This window comes from Mobula birostris, chromosome 28 (assembly GCF_030028105.1).
Source record: "Mobula birostris isolate sMobBir1 chromosome 28, sMobBir1.hap1, whole genome shotgun sequence".
Classification (NCBI taxonomy): Eukaryota; Metazoa; Chordata; class Chondrichthyes; order Myliobatiformes; family Myliobatidae; genus Mobula; species Mobula birostris.
The window spans coordinates 27,702,997-27,716,559 of NC_092397.1; the positions used below are offsets into that span (position 1 = coordinate 27,702,997).

The window sequence follows — 13,563 nt, forward strand, 5'->3', positions numbered from 1 at the left end:
GACACCTGTAAGAGGAGCATCCAGCTGCTGCTCCTAACAAACCGCGTTAGGGAACTGGAGCAGGAGCTGGATGACCTGCGGATCATTCGGGAGAATGAGAAGATTATAGATAGTAGCTACAGGCAGGTAGTTATGCCAAAGGAGCAGAGCACAGGAAATTGGGTCACTTTCAGGTAAGAGAAGACGCAGGGCAGGCAGAGCAGGGTTCCCCTGTGGCTATTCCCCTAAACAGCAAGTATACCGCATTGGATACTGTTGGGGGGATGTCTTACGTGGGACAAGCTGCAGCAGCCAGATCTCTGGCACTGAGTCTGGTTCTGCAGTGCAGAAGGGAGGGTGGAAAAAGAGGAGAGCGCTAGTGATAGGGGACTCGATAGATAGAGGTGCAGATAGGAGGTTCTGCGGTCGTGACAGAGAATCCAGGATAGTTTGTTGCCTCTGGGGTGCCAGGGTCAAGGATGGCTCTGATCGCTTGCATGACATTCTGAAGTAGGCGGGTAATCAGCCAGATGTCGTGGTGCACATCGGTACCAATGACATAGCAAAGAAGAGTGAGGAGGTCCTGGTGAGTGAGTATAGAGAGCTTGGTAGGAAGTTGAAAAGCAGGACTTCGAGGGTGGTAATCTCAGGATTGCTACCTATGCTACATGCCAGTGAGTGTAAAAATAGGATGCTCTGGAGGATGAACAAGTGGCTGAGGAACTGGTGTAGGGGGCAGGGTTTCAGATTTCAGGATCATTGGGACCTCTTCTGGGTCAGGTAGGACCTGTACAAGAGAGACGGGTTACACTTGAACTACAGGGGGGCCAATATCCTTTCAGGGAGGTTTGTTAGTGCTATTGGGGAGTCTTTGAACTAGATATCCAGGCGGATGGGAACCAGATTGCCAGAGCTGACAGTGTGGCTGGGGTGAAAATAAATGATGTTAAAAGTTCAAGCAAATCCGCTAATAGAAAGGTTGTGAGTGGTGGTAAAAATCTTCTGAGTTGTATATATTTCAATGCTAGGAGTATTGCGGGGAAGGCGGATGAGTTGAGGGCGTGGATTGACACGTGGAATTATGTCGTTATAGCAATTAGTGAAACCTGGCTACAGGAAGGGCAGGACTGGCAGCTTAATATTCCAGGGTTCCAATGTTTCAGATGTGATCAAGGCCGGGGGATGAAAAGTAGGGGAGTAGCATTGCTTGCTAGGGAAAATATTACAGCAGTGCTCAGGCAGGACAGATAAGAGGGCTTGTCTACTGAGTCCTTAAGGGTGGAGCTGAGAAACAGGAAAGGTATTGCCACATTTGTGGGATTGTATTACAGACCACCCAATATCAAAGAGAATTTGAAGAGCAAATCTGCAAAGAGATAGCCGGCAACTGCAGAAAACATAAAGTTGTGGTGGTAGGGGATTTTAATTTTCCATATATTGATTGGGACTCCCATACTGTTAGGGGTCTAGATGGTTTAGGGTTTGTAAAATGTGTTCAGGAAAGTTTGCTAAATCAATATATAGAGGGACGAACTAGAAGGGATGGAATATTGGATCTCCTGTCAGGAAACGAGTTTGGACAAGTGACGGAAGTCTGTGTAGGGGAGTACTTTGGTTCCAGTGATCATAACACCATTAGTTTCAACTTGATCGTGGACAAGGATAGATCTGGTCCTAGAGTTGAGGTTTTGAACTGGAAGAAGGCCAAATTTGAAGAAATGAGAAAGGATCTGAAAAGTGTGGATTGGGACAGGTTGTCCTCTGGCAAAGATGTGATCGGTAGGTGGGAAGCCTTCAAAGGAGAAATTTTGAGAGTGCAGAGTTTGTACGTTCCTTTCAGGGTTAAAGGCAAAGTGAATAGAAATAAGGAACCTTGGTTCTCAAGGAATATTGCAACTCTGATAAAGAAGAAGAGGGAATTGTATGACATGTATAGGAAACAGAGAGTAAATAAGGTGCTTGAGGAATATAAGGAGTGCAAGAAAATACTTAAGAAAGAAATCAGGAGGGCTAAAAGAAGACATGAGGTTGCCTTGGCAGTCAAAGTGAAGGATAATCCAAAGAGCTTTTAACAGGTATATTAAGAGCAAAAGGATTGCAAGGGATAAAATTGGTCCTGTTGAAGATCAGAGTGGTTGGCTATGTGCGGAACTGAAGGAAATGGGGGAGATCTTAAATAGTTTTTTTTGCGTCTCTATTTACTAAGGAAACTGGCATGAAGTCTATGGAATTAAGGGAAACAAGTAGTGAGATCAAGTAGTGAGAACTGTACAGATTGAAAAGGAGGAGGTGCTTGCTGCCTTGAGGAAAATTAAAGTGGATAAATCCCCGGGACCTGAAAGGATGTTCCCTCGGACCTTGAAGGAGACTAGTGTTGAAATTGCAGGAGCCCTGGCAGATTTTTTTTTTTAATTTTATTTTTATTTGGATAAGGAATTCACAAATATCATGTACTTTTTTCACACATATAACCTTTTCCATTTTTTATATGTATAAAACTACAATTATTTATACATTCTTAAGTACACATTGAGATGATATAAAAGAAAAATGAACACTTAAATAGATAATTATGTACTGTGGTAAATCTAACCTATTAGGCTAAGTAATGGTATTAGTTGTTAAGAAAAGTGGTAATAATAGTTTCCATATAACCCTTCTGGACCATTTCCACTGGTCCAAAATGTTGCATATAAGCCTATGTAACAACCATTGTAGGTGTTTATATCCTAATTTGTTCATGCTTGCTCCTGCCCGCAGACATAATTATCCAATCCCTATGTACTTATTTACTTAATTTTTTCATTTTTTATCCCTTTCCCAAATCTTTCCCTTTACTTGTGTTAATTCTCTATTTTCCAAAAGAAAACAAAAAAAAAAAAAAGACATTTAGACTAGGGGTGCTTACATTAGCAATATTACTGTGTTGATGAGAAGAGCAGTATAAATCATTAGGAGAGTCACCTAAGTCTGCTTGCATTGGGGTTATATATTCAATCCATTTATTCCAGATTTGATAAAAATTTTCTTTTTGAATTCTCAGGGAGTAAGTCAACTTTTCCATTTTAAATATTTCCAAGATAATTTCGTGCCAATCTTCTAATGTAGGTGGTATTGGATTTAGCCATTTTCTAGTGATTGATTTCTTACTTGCCGCTAAGAGGGCCTGCAGCAACTTTATATCTTCCTTCTGTTCAAGAAACAATACATGCCCCAAATAGAGCGTCTCAAAGTTCAGAGGTATCTGGGACCTAAGTACCTTAACTAATGTTCTATGAATACCTTCCCAAAATAGACTTAATTTAGGGCAATCCCAGAAAATATGAAAATGATTTGCCTCCTTGGAGCCGCACCTTCTCCAACACATCACATTTGTATCTTTATATTTTTCCTGATATGGGGTCTTGAAGTATCTTATAATGTTTTTCCAACAATGTTCTCTCCAAGTCAAAGAATTAGTCGAGGACCATTGAAAGCTGCAGATTTTCCCCCAAGCTCCTCTGAAAGTATCAACCCCGCTTCTTTCTCCCACTTCTCTTTAATATACAGTGTATTTACATTTTTAGCATGGGAGAGTGCATTATATAATCGAGAAACTGATTTACTAGGTATTGAACTGCAAGCCGAATTCAGAATCTTGAAAAATTCTAATTCTACTGTTGATAGGTCTGTATATCTACAACTCTGGTTAACATAGTTTCGTATTGAAGGTACCTAAAAAAGTCATCATGTTCTAGGCCATGTTTGTCCTGCAGGATTTGGAAACTTTGTAATACTCTTTTATCTATAAATGAGAGGTAGGTTGTAAGACCTTTCTTTATCCATAGCTCAAATCTTTTATCTCCTCTGTTGGGAAGGAATTCGGTATCATATGCACACCATCTAAAGAGTTTTAACATGTTATTAATTCCACATGAATTAACCACCTTCTGCCATACTTTTAAAGTAAGATTTATCCAACTGTTTTTAAATTTTTCCAACTGGGCCATCAATCCTTTGTCAGCTATTGAGGCCTGTAGAGGAAAACTGTCAACTAATCCAAATTCTATTTCCTTCCATCTAGCCTTATATTCCCTATTACACCAATATAACAGAGAGATTATCTGTGAGGCATAAAAATAATTTCTCAGGCAAGGAAGAACCATACCTCCTCCTTCCTTCCCTAACTGTAAGGTGTTATATCGAATTCTAGGTTTCTTTCCTTGCCAAATGAAGCGGGAAATCCATTTGTCCCATTCCCTGAATCGATTATCATCCACCTCCACCGGTAAAGTACGGAAAAGATACAATAACCGAGGAAGAATATTCATTTTTATAGTATTTATCCTTGAATTTAAACGTAAAAAGGGGATAAGATTCCATCTATGCATATCTGCTTTTATCTCCGAGATTAATGGCCCATAATTTACCTGTGACAGTGTTGAAAGATCCTTCGGCAGGGTTATTCCTAAATATTTTAATGATTTAGCTTCCCACTTAAGATCGTATGTATCCTGCAATTTTTTTGGATGGTGTATAATTTAGGGACATAACCCGCGTTTTCTTTACATTTATTTTATAACCTGATATTTTCCCAAAGTCATCCAACAGTGTAAACAATCCTATAAATGATTTTTCTGGTTCACTCAGATAGACCAAAACATCATCTGCGAATAACGCCACTTTCTGTTCAATCCCTGCCACCTTGATACCGTTTACGATTTTGCTCTGTCTTATTAGTTGGGCAAGCGGTTCAATATATAGCGCAAAAAGGAGAGGAGAAATTGGGCATCCCTGTCTAGTGCCTCTCTCTAAGATGAAGGAGTCAGAGAGGTCCCCATTTATCTTAATTCGGGCTGTAGGGCTGTCATATAGAGTCTGAATTACTTTAATAAACTTTTCTTGAAAGCCGAATCTTCCTAACACACTGTATAGGAATGCCCAACTAACCGAATCAAAAGCTTTCTCAGCGTCCAATCCTACTAGCATTGTCTCTGTCTCGTTCTTATTAACCTGTTCTAATATGTACAGAGTTCTCCTTATGTTGTCCTGTGTTTGTCTTTGTTGAATAAATCCAGTCTGGTCTAAGTGGATTAGGCCAGGTAAAAGCTTTTCCAATCTGCGCGCTAATATAGATGTAAATAGTTTGTAATCTAAATTAAGAACACTAATTGGCCGATAATTGCCACATTCTAGTTTATCTTTACCCTCTTTAGGAATAACTGAAATAATCGCTTCTCTCCAGGAAAGTGGAGTTTCTCCTCTCTGCAAGATCCAATTAAAGGTGGTAAGTAGTAATGGGGCTAACTGTGTCTTCAGGGACTTGTACCACTCTGAGGTAAACCCATCAGAACCCGGGGACTTTCCAGCCTTTAACATAGAGATGGCCACGTTCAGTTCTTTGACAGTTACTGGTTCTAATAAACTTTCATTTTGTAAATCTGTAAGTTTAGGTAGATCTAAAAAAAATCAATATACTGTCTATATAGGGCTCATTGGGGGCCCGGGGTTGGGAGTACAGCTCTCGATAATATATTTCAAAACTCTCTTGAATTTTCCCTATTGTACTCTCCACAAGCTTTGTCTTTGGATTCTTTATTTTATGAATTGTATTGTCTCCTTGTTGTTTTTGTAATTTATATGCTAATAATCTAGCTGATTTACCTCCTACTTCATAATTCTTTTGTCTCAGGTAAATAAAATTTATTTGAGTTTCAAACGTATAAATATCGTCAATTTCACTTTGCAATTTCCTAATTTCCTGTTTTTGATTTGAATTACTTTTGTTGCTATCTACAACTTGAAGTTGTTTTGGTTTTCCTTGAAGGTCTGCTAATTTTTGTGCATTGATTTTTTTCATGTGAGTGGTAATGGAAATAATTTTCCCTCTCAGTACAGCTTTCAATGTATCCCATAAGATCACTGGTGATGTTTCTCCCGTGTCATTAAGGTCTAGATATTCTTTGATTTCTCCCCTTAATCTCTCCATTACTTTCGGGTTATTGAGTATATGTGAGTTTAGCCTCCATAGTGTTTTCCTCATTTTCCTTTCCAGGATTAGAGACATAGAGACTGGGCTATGATCCAACAGATCTATTGTTGCAATATTACAGTTTTTTTTTTATCCTGAGTCTATCTGTATTAAAGATAAAGAAATAGTCTATCCTTGAATAGGCTGAATGAGGGAAAGAGTAATATGTATAATGTTTACTAGTAGGGTGTAATTCCCTCCAGACATCTATAATTCCCAACTCCTCCATCAATGAATTCACTTTCCGAGTCAGAGGTTCATTCTGAGTAACTATTCTTGAAGAATCTAATATAGGATTTAATCTAATATTAAAATCCCCTCGACAAATTACTACCCCTTGAGAACTGACCATTAGGTCAAAAATGTGTCTATAAAATGACCATTCACAACCTGGAGGAGCATAAACATTCAGCAATGTTATTTCTGTACCTTCTATTCTTCCTGTGATTTTTACGAACCGTCCTTCTTTGTCTTTAGTCTCTGAAATACGTTCATAATTAAGAGTACTTGATATTAAAGTAGCTACCCCTCTTTTGTGACTCAATTTATATGATGAATAAAATACATGCTTAAAGCCCATTCTTTTTAACTTTCCATGTTCAGGTTGGCTCATATGTGTTTCCTGGAGGAAAGCGATTTGTGCCCTCTCTTATTTCAATTTAGACATAATCTTATTTCTTTTAATTGGATTCAAAACCCCATTAACATTATAGGAAATTATTTTTACCAATTCAGTTTGCATTTTTCTCTAATAGAAAAAAAACACTCTCCTTTTCTAACCAAACAGTAAGCAATCCCTTCTCAACAGTAAACCAAGACATATAACCACACCCTAGACATTTTTGAACGTGTAACATTTGAACATTTTTCCCGACTTCCCACAGTGAGGCCTGAGCACCGACCCGCATCAGTTCAGAGGGATAACCTTCACCCTGTGTTAGAGGGCCCTCAGCAGTTTGAATAATCATAGAGAATTTTCTCCTATTTATGTCTCGACCAAATTGCTATCATTCAAGTTATTCCGCCTAGTTTATTTTCAGTTACCAGTTTTCATTTTACCTTTAAGTCCGATTTACTCTTTTCAGTCATTTCTCTTAATTAATCTGTGTTCTCTGTATATTCGCGTCTGAATATTTGCAGCTTTTCCTTGTAGTTTGACACTCTGGTTCGTGTGGAGCGTCCTCGCCCCACTAACTGCCACGACTTCTGCCGAATCCTCTCCAGTAGCGACTCCGGTTGGGTGATAACTTTAATAGGTAGTCCCCGGTCCGCCAGGTCCAACGTTGCCTCCTCCACCGCAGTGCAAGTTTCTGTCCCTTCGTTGTAAAAGACTCTCAGCCGAGCTGTGTACAGGGTCTGGAATCTGATGTTGTTTTCCTTCAGGACTCTCCGTGTTTCCGTATATTACTTCCGTCTGGCAGGAATCCCCGGTGTGTAGTCGTGGTCTAAACTGATATTACAGTTGTTCCACATGAAACCTATCTTTTGCCATGCCCTTTTAAGCACCTCTTCCTTCGTTCTGTAACTGAGAAATCTGACCAGAATCGATCTGGGCTGGGCACCTGCTGGAGGCTGTGGTGCAAACGCGCGGTGAGCCCATTCTATCTGTAGGTCTTTTGAGTCCGGTATATGAAGGTTCTTTCCAAGCAACTTCTCCACGAAGAGAGTCATCAATGCGGGTTTACCTTCAGTTCCTTCGGGAACTCCGTAGATCCTCACATTTTCCCTTCTCGAGCGGTCTTCTTGATCTATTAGTTTCTACTGGAGCTGGTGTTGTAGCTTCAGCATTTCTGCTATCACCTCCTCTGCGTTTTCTAGCTTCTCTTCAATTCCAACAATCCTTGCTTCGGCTTCATCTATCCGCGAGTTAGTTTTTACTATTTCTCCTTTAATATCTTTCAGCTGTTTGCTGTTATCTTGTCGGAACTCACGAATCTCTCCGAGAATCAAAGACAGAGTCACCGATTCCCCCTCATTATCTCAGTCCTGGCTTGCCGTGGGGGAGCTAGGCCCGTCGCCTTGCTGCGTCTCTTTATGTTTATCAGCTTTCGGAGAGGACTTTTTAATCTTGTTCTTAGACATCATCCTTGCCCCTTTTATTAATATAGTTATGCAATATTAAGTATTTGTCTAAATTCGATTTTGGAGCAGTTTACCTTCTTTTTTGTCGAGAGACCTTTTCCTCATGCCGCCACTCCCTTGCTGACCTGGAAGTCCGGCAGAAATATTTAAATGTTGCTGTCTACAGGTGAGGTGCCGGAGGATTGGAGAGTGGCTCATTTTGTTCCGTTGTTTAAAAAAGGATCGAAAAGTAATCCGAGAAATTATAGGCCGGTAAGTTTAACGTCGGTAGTAGGTAAGTTATTGGAGGGAGTACTAAGAGACAGAATCTACAAGTATTTGGATAGACAGGGACTTATTAGGGAGAGTCAACGTGGCTTTGTGCGTGGTAGGTCATGTTTGACCAATTTATTTGAGTTTTTCGAGAAGATTACCAGGAAAGTGGATGAAGGGAAGGCAGTGTATATTGTCTACATGGACTTCAGGAAGGCTTTTGACAAGGTCCCGCATGGGAGGTTAGTTAGGAAAATTCCGTCGCTATGTATACATGGAGAGGTGGGAAATTGGATTAGACATTGGCTCAATGGAAGAAGCCAAAGAGTGGTAGTAGAGAATTGCTTCTCCGAGTGGAGGCCTGTGAATAGTGGTGTGCCACAGGGATCAGTGCTGTGTCCATTGTTATTTGTCAACTATATCAATGATCTGGATGATAATGTGGTAAATTGGATCAGCAAGTTTGCTGATGATACAAAGATTGCAGGAGTAGTAGACAGTGAGGAAGGTTTTCAGAGCCTGCAGAAGGACTTGGACCAGCTGGAAAAAATGGGCTGAAAAATGGCAGATGGAGTTTAATACAGACAAGTGTGAGGTATTGCACGTTGGAAGGACAAACCAAGGTAGAACATACAGGTTAATGGTAAGGCACTGAGGAGTGCAGTAGAACAGAGGGATCTGGGAATACAGATACAAAATTCCCTAAAAGTGGTGTCACAGGTAGATAGGGTCGTAAAGAGAGCTTTTGGTACATTGGCCTTTATTAATCGAAGTATTGAGTATAAGAGCTGGAATGTTATGATGAGGTTGTATAAGGCATTGGTGAGGCCGAATCTGGAGTATTGTGTTCAGTTTTGGTCACCAAATTACATGAAGGATATAAATAAGGTTGAAAGAGTGCAGAGAAGGTTACAAGGGTGTTGCTGGGACTTGAGAAACTCAGTTACAGAGAAAGGTTGAATAGGTTAGGACTTTATTCCCTGGAGCATAGAAGAATGAGGGGAGATTTGATAGAGGTATATAAAATTATGATGGGTATAGATAGAGTGAATTCAAGCAGGCTCTTTCCACTGAGGCAAGGGGAGAAAAAAAAAACAGAGGAGACGGGTTAAGGGTGAGGGGAGAAAAATTTAAACGGAACGTTGGGGGGGGGGCTTCACACAGAGAGTGGTGGGAGTATGGAATGAGCTGCCAGACGAGGTGCTAAAAGCGGGTTCTTTTAACATTTAAGAATAAATTGGATTGATACATGGATAGGAGGTGTATGGAGGGATATGGTCCATGTGCAGGTCAGTGGGACTAGGCAGAAAATGGTTCAGCACAGCAAAGAAAGGCCAAAAGGCCTGTTTCTAAGCTGTAGTTTTTCTACGGTTTCTATGGTTTTCTATGGGTTTCGGCCTGAAACGTCGACTGTACCTTCTCCTAGAGATGCTGCCTGGCCTGCTCCATTCACCAGCAACTTTGATGTGTGCAACACTCACTTTAGCTGGGGTGTGGTGAGTGTGGTCATAAATGGGAGTATCTGTGGAAATGAGTGAGATTGCAGGAAGTGCGTTACCTGGATCATACCAGAGACAAGGATGTCTCTGAGACGGGACATGCCATTCTGAAAGGGCAGGGTTATCAGCCAGAAATGGTTGTCCTTATTAGAGCTAACAACAGAGAAAAAAGGTCCGGCAAAGAGTATTTAGGGAGTTAAGAAGTAGGAAAGCCGGAGTGGTGATTTCAGGATTTCTTCCATTGCCACATGCTTGCGAGGTAAGACATCGTAATTTGGTACACCTAAATGAGTGGCTAACAATCTGGTGCGGGAGTGGAGGTGGGGGGCGAAGATGCATCAGGAATATGGAACATTGGGCTCCTTTGCAGAATAAGTGGGACTGGTGTAAGGAGGATGGGTTACAGTGCAGGGAAACTAATATTCACTCAGAGAATCTTGCTGGAACCACCCTGATGATTTTTATCATGGGGCATGTGGAGGGGTTGTTGTGATCCAGAGCTACAGGTCAGTAAGTAGCATTGAGAGGAAGGTAGAGCTGGCACCGAAGGGCAGTAGTGAGTTTATTTCACTGCAGAGTGTAGAACAGTGAAAGCAGGTGTACTTAGAGCCTGGTTTAGCAATGACACAGTGTCACAGGGTGCTAAAAGAGGTTGGAGGGCTGTTATGCTGATCAGGCAGAATGTCACAAGTTTGAGGTCATCACAGAGGAATATCCCGTAAGACAATCAGAGTGGAACTCAGGAATAAGAAAGGTGCAAACACTGTGATGGGGTTATACTGTAGGCCTCCCAATAGCCAGCAACTGAGAGGAAAAGATTTGTTAGCAGATTATGGACTAATGTAAAAACAATAGGATAGATCTCGTGGGTGAATAATCTTCTCAGAATGACTGGGGCTTCCTTACCACCAGAGGCCTGGATGGGACATTATTTGTGTGGTGTATTCCGAAAGGTTTCCAGAAATAGTGTATTGATGGTCCGCCAGAGTGAGGGACATATTTGGCAAATTATTGGGAAATGAGCCTAGCAAGATGATTGGGAAAATAATTATAGATGATAATGCAGAAAGTTTTCAGATGGTTATTGATAAGGATAAAAATGGACCTGCAGGTGCATGAATGTAAGCTTGTGGAAGACAAATTGCAGAAGAATTGATCAGGAATCATAGAGAGTAGTCTGGGAGCTGATGTTACTGGATAGAGCTGGTTTTAAGGGATGTCGGACATGCGAGCGTCACTTACCGTCTAGCCGGTCAGAAGTCAGGTGTTCACGGTTCCTGTGAGGAAGTTAGAGAACGGCAGGGTCGTTCAAGAGCTTGATGTGATGAGAAATATTGTATTATTTTATAAATGCAAGAGCAGTCATGTGTAAGGTTGTGGAAGATGAAAATAGATAGTGTCTTAGAGGATTATACCAGAAACACGAAACAAGTCACATTGAGAATCAGGAGCACAAACAGTAACCAGAAAATGAATACACTGAGTTTCTGCCTGGAGGCAAGAGTTAGCATGCGAGGTAGAAAATGAATATTTTGCATTCAATAGCTTTCACTATAGAGGAGGACATGGAGGACAGCGTGATCAGAAAGGGGGCATGGTGATATTCTCTGGCGTGTTGATACTAATGAGAAGGTACTGTTGGGACTCTAAAACCATTTAGATGGGCAAATCATTTGGGTTATTTGGTCCTTTGGGATACACAGACCACATGCAGTTAAATATAATGTTTAAACTGCTGGCAGCGTACTGTATAGTGACAAAACTTAACAATATCTGGCCTGTACTACAAGGGGAGAGTCTAACTCCTGCATGTCCTGCATATGTGACTGCTCAAGAAAGGCAGTAGTTGAATACAGGGACAGTGAACTTTACAATATCTAGACCTTCATTACCAGGACACAGGCCTATAATACTCAGAGCACTGTGAAGTGAGCACATTGACCTGCACATACCCAGCACAGTAATTCAACATTAAACACTTGTACAACACAGTCACTTCAAAGACAGACACCTGTACCCCCATAATTGGACTGCTATTCACAGACACTGTCAATGCCTTCTCACTGGGCATCTCTGACGAATTAACCCAGAGATGATAAAGGAGAACTTTGTATTAGCTGTGCTTCAATTTCCAAAAGTTTTGGAAATGCCATGGGCTGAAAGAGGAACAAGAATGTAGGCATGTTATGGAAAATAGTAAAAGCAACTGAGTAGTGTATCATTGCAATTTCTTCAAAATTGACTCAGATTATTTTAGAGCGAAATTTGTTGGATTTACGATCATTTACGGTCTATACTATGTAATTTTGTGCAGAGTTAAGAATTTCACCGAAAACATTGATAATGTTAGAAACATAGTAAACCTACAACACAGTACAGGCCTTTCGGTCCAAAAAGCTATGCTGAAGATATCCTTACCTTAGAACTGTTACATACATCATGTGTATCTAGTGATTGTCCTATGACTGTGATGTAACTGAGTATCTTGTGAGCACGATGTAATAGTCTGGTGATGGTGGGGTGATATAATTTTCCTGCCAGTGTGAGGTCACGTGATGACATGTTCCCAACTGGTATATAAAAGGGAGACCTCTGTTGCTCCGCAGTTTGATTTGTTGTTTAATTTGTCAGTTATTCCGTTATGCTACGTATTTGTCTCATGGCGCAGTTTCGTTTTAAGGTGGAGTTTTACTTTCTATTGTAAGTCTAGCATTGGAGAGTGAAGACCTTACTAAAGTACGAAAACCTCAATGATTGAGTAAAGTTGCTGTCGTTCGGTGGTTTAATACAGGATCGACCTTATTGAATCTTCATTCAGAAATAGTGACCTGTATCTGGGATAACCCTGTAAGATCAGGAAGTTTTGTGTAGTGTTCATTTGCCAGGAAAAGGTCAATTACTTTAAGCCATTTTATTTCCTTCGTCGTGAATCCTTTGGACAGAATCAACAGTAACGTCACGTCCTCGAAGAAATTCGTTTCCAGAGAAGTCTCTCCTTACTGACTGTGTAAATCACTTGGATTTCAGAATTTACAATTTTAAGACTGTGTTTGAATTTACCACTTTAAGACTGTTCGAATTTACCATTTTAAGAACTGTTCCAGAGTTGCCATGTAGCAGTTAACTTCCGGTTAGGTTAGTCGTTTGAATACTTTTCGCTATTGTTGAGCAGAGTTTAATAAATATGATTGTTTGTTTATAAAACCTGACTGAATTCTACATTAATTGTTGCTGATGACGTAACAGAACTACTTCGGCTTACCCATAGCACTCTATTTTTCTAAGATCCATGTAGCCATCCAGGAGTCTCTTAAAAGTCCCTGTCGTTTCAGCCTCCACCACCGCTGCAGGCAGCCCATTCCACGCACTCGCTATTCTCTGCGTTTAAAAAAAAACAACTTACACCTGACATCTCCTCTGTACTGACGTTCAAACAGATTAAAACTATGTCCTCTCGTGCTAGCAATTTAGTCATAGTCATAGTCATACTTTATTGATCCTGGGGGATATTGGATTAGGGTTACAGTTGCTCCATAAATAATAAATAGTAATAAAACCATAAATAGTAATATGTAAATTATGCCAGGAACTAAGTCCAGGACCAGCCTATTGGCTCAGGGTGTCTGACCCTCCACAGGAGGAGTTGTAAAGTTTGATGGCCACAGGCAAGAATAACTTCCTATGACGTTCTGTGTTGCATCTCGGTGGAATGAGTCTCTGGCTGAATGTACTCCTGTGCCC

At 40.6% G+C, this 13,563-nt stretch overlaps 1 protein-coding gene across 1 annotated transcript in view; it reads left to right on the forward strand.

The window, feature by feature from the left end:
- The window catches only part of LOC140188910 (uncharacterized), an 838,801-nt gene that overhangs the window by 199,486 nt on the left and 625,752 nt on the right, over positions 1–13,563 (forward strand). The window lies entirely within an intron of this gene.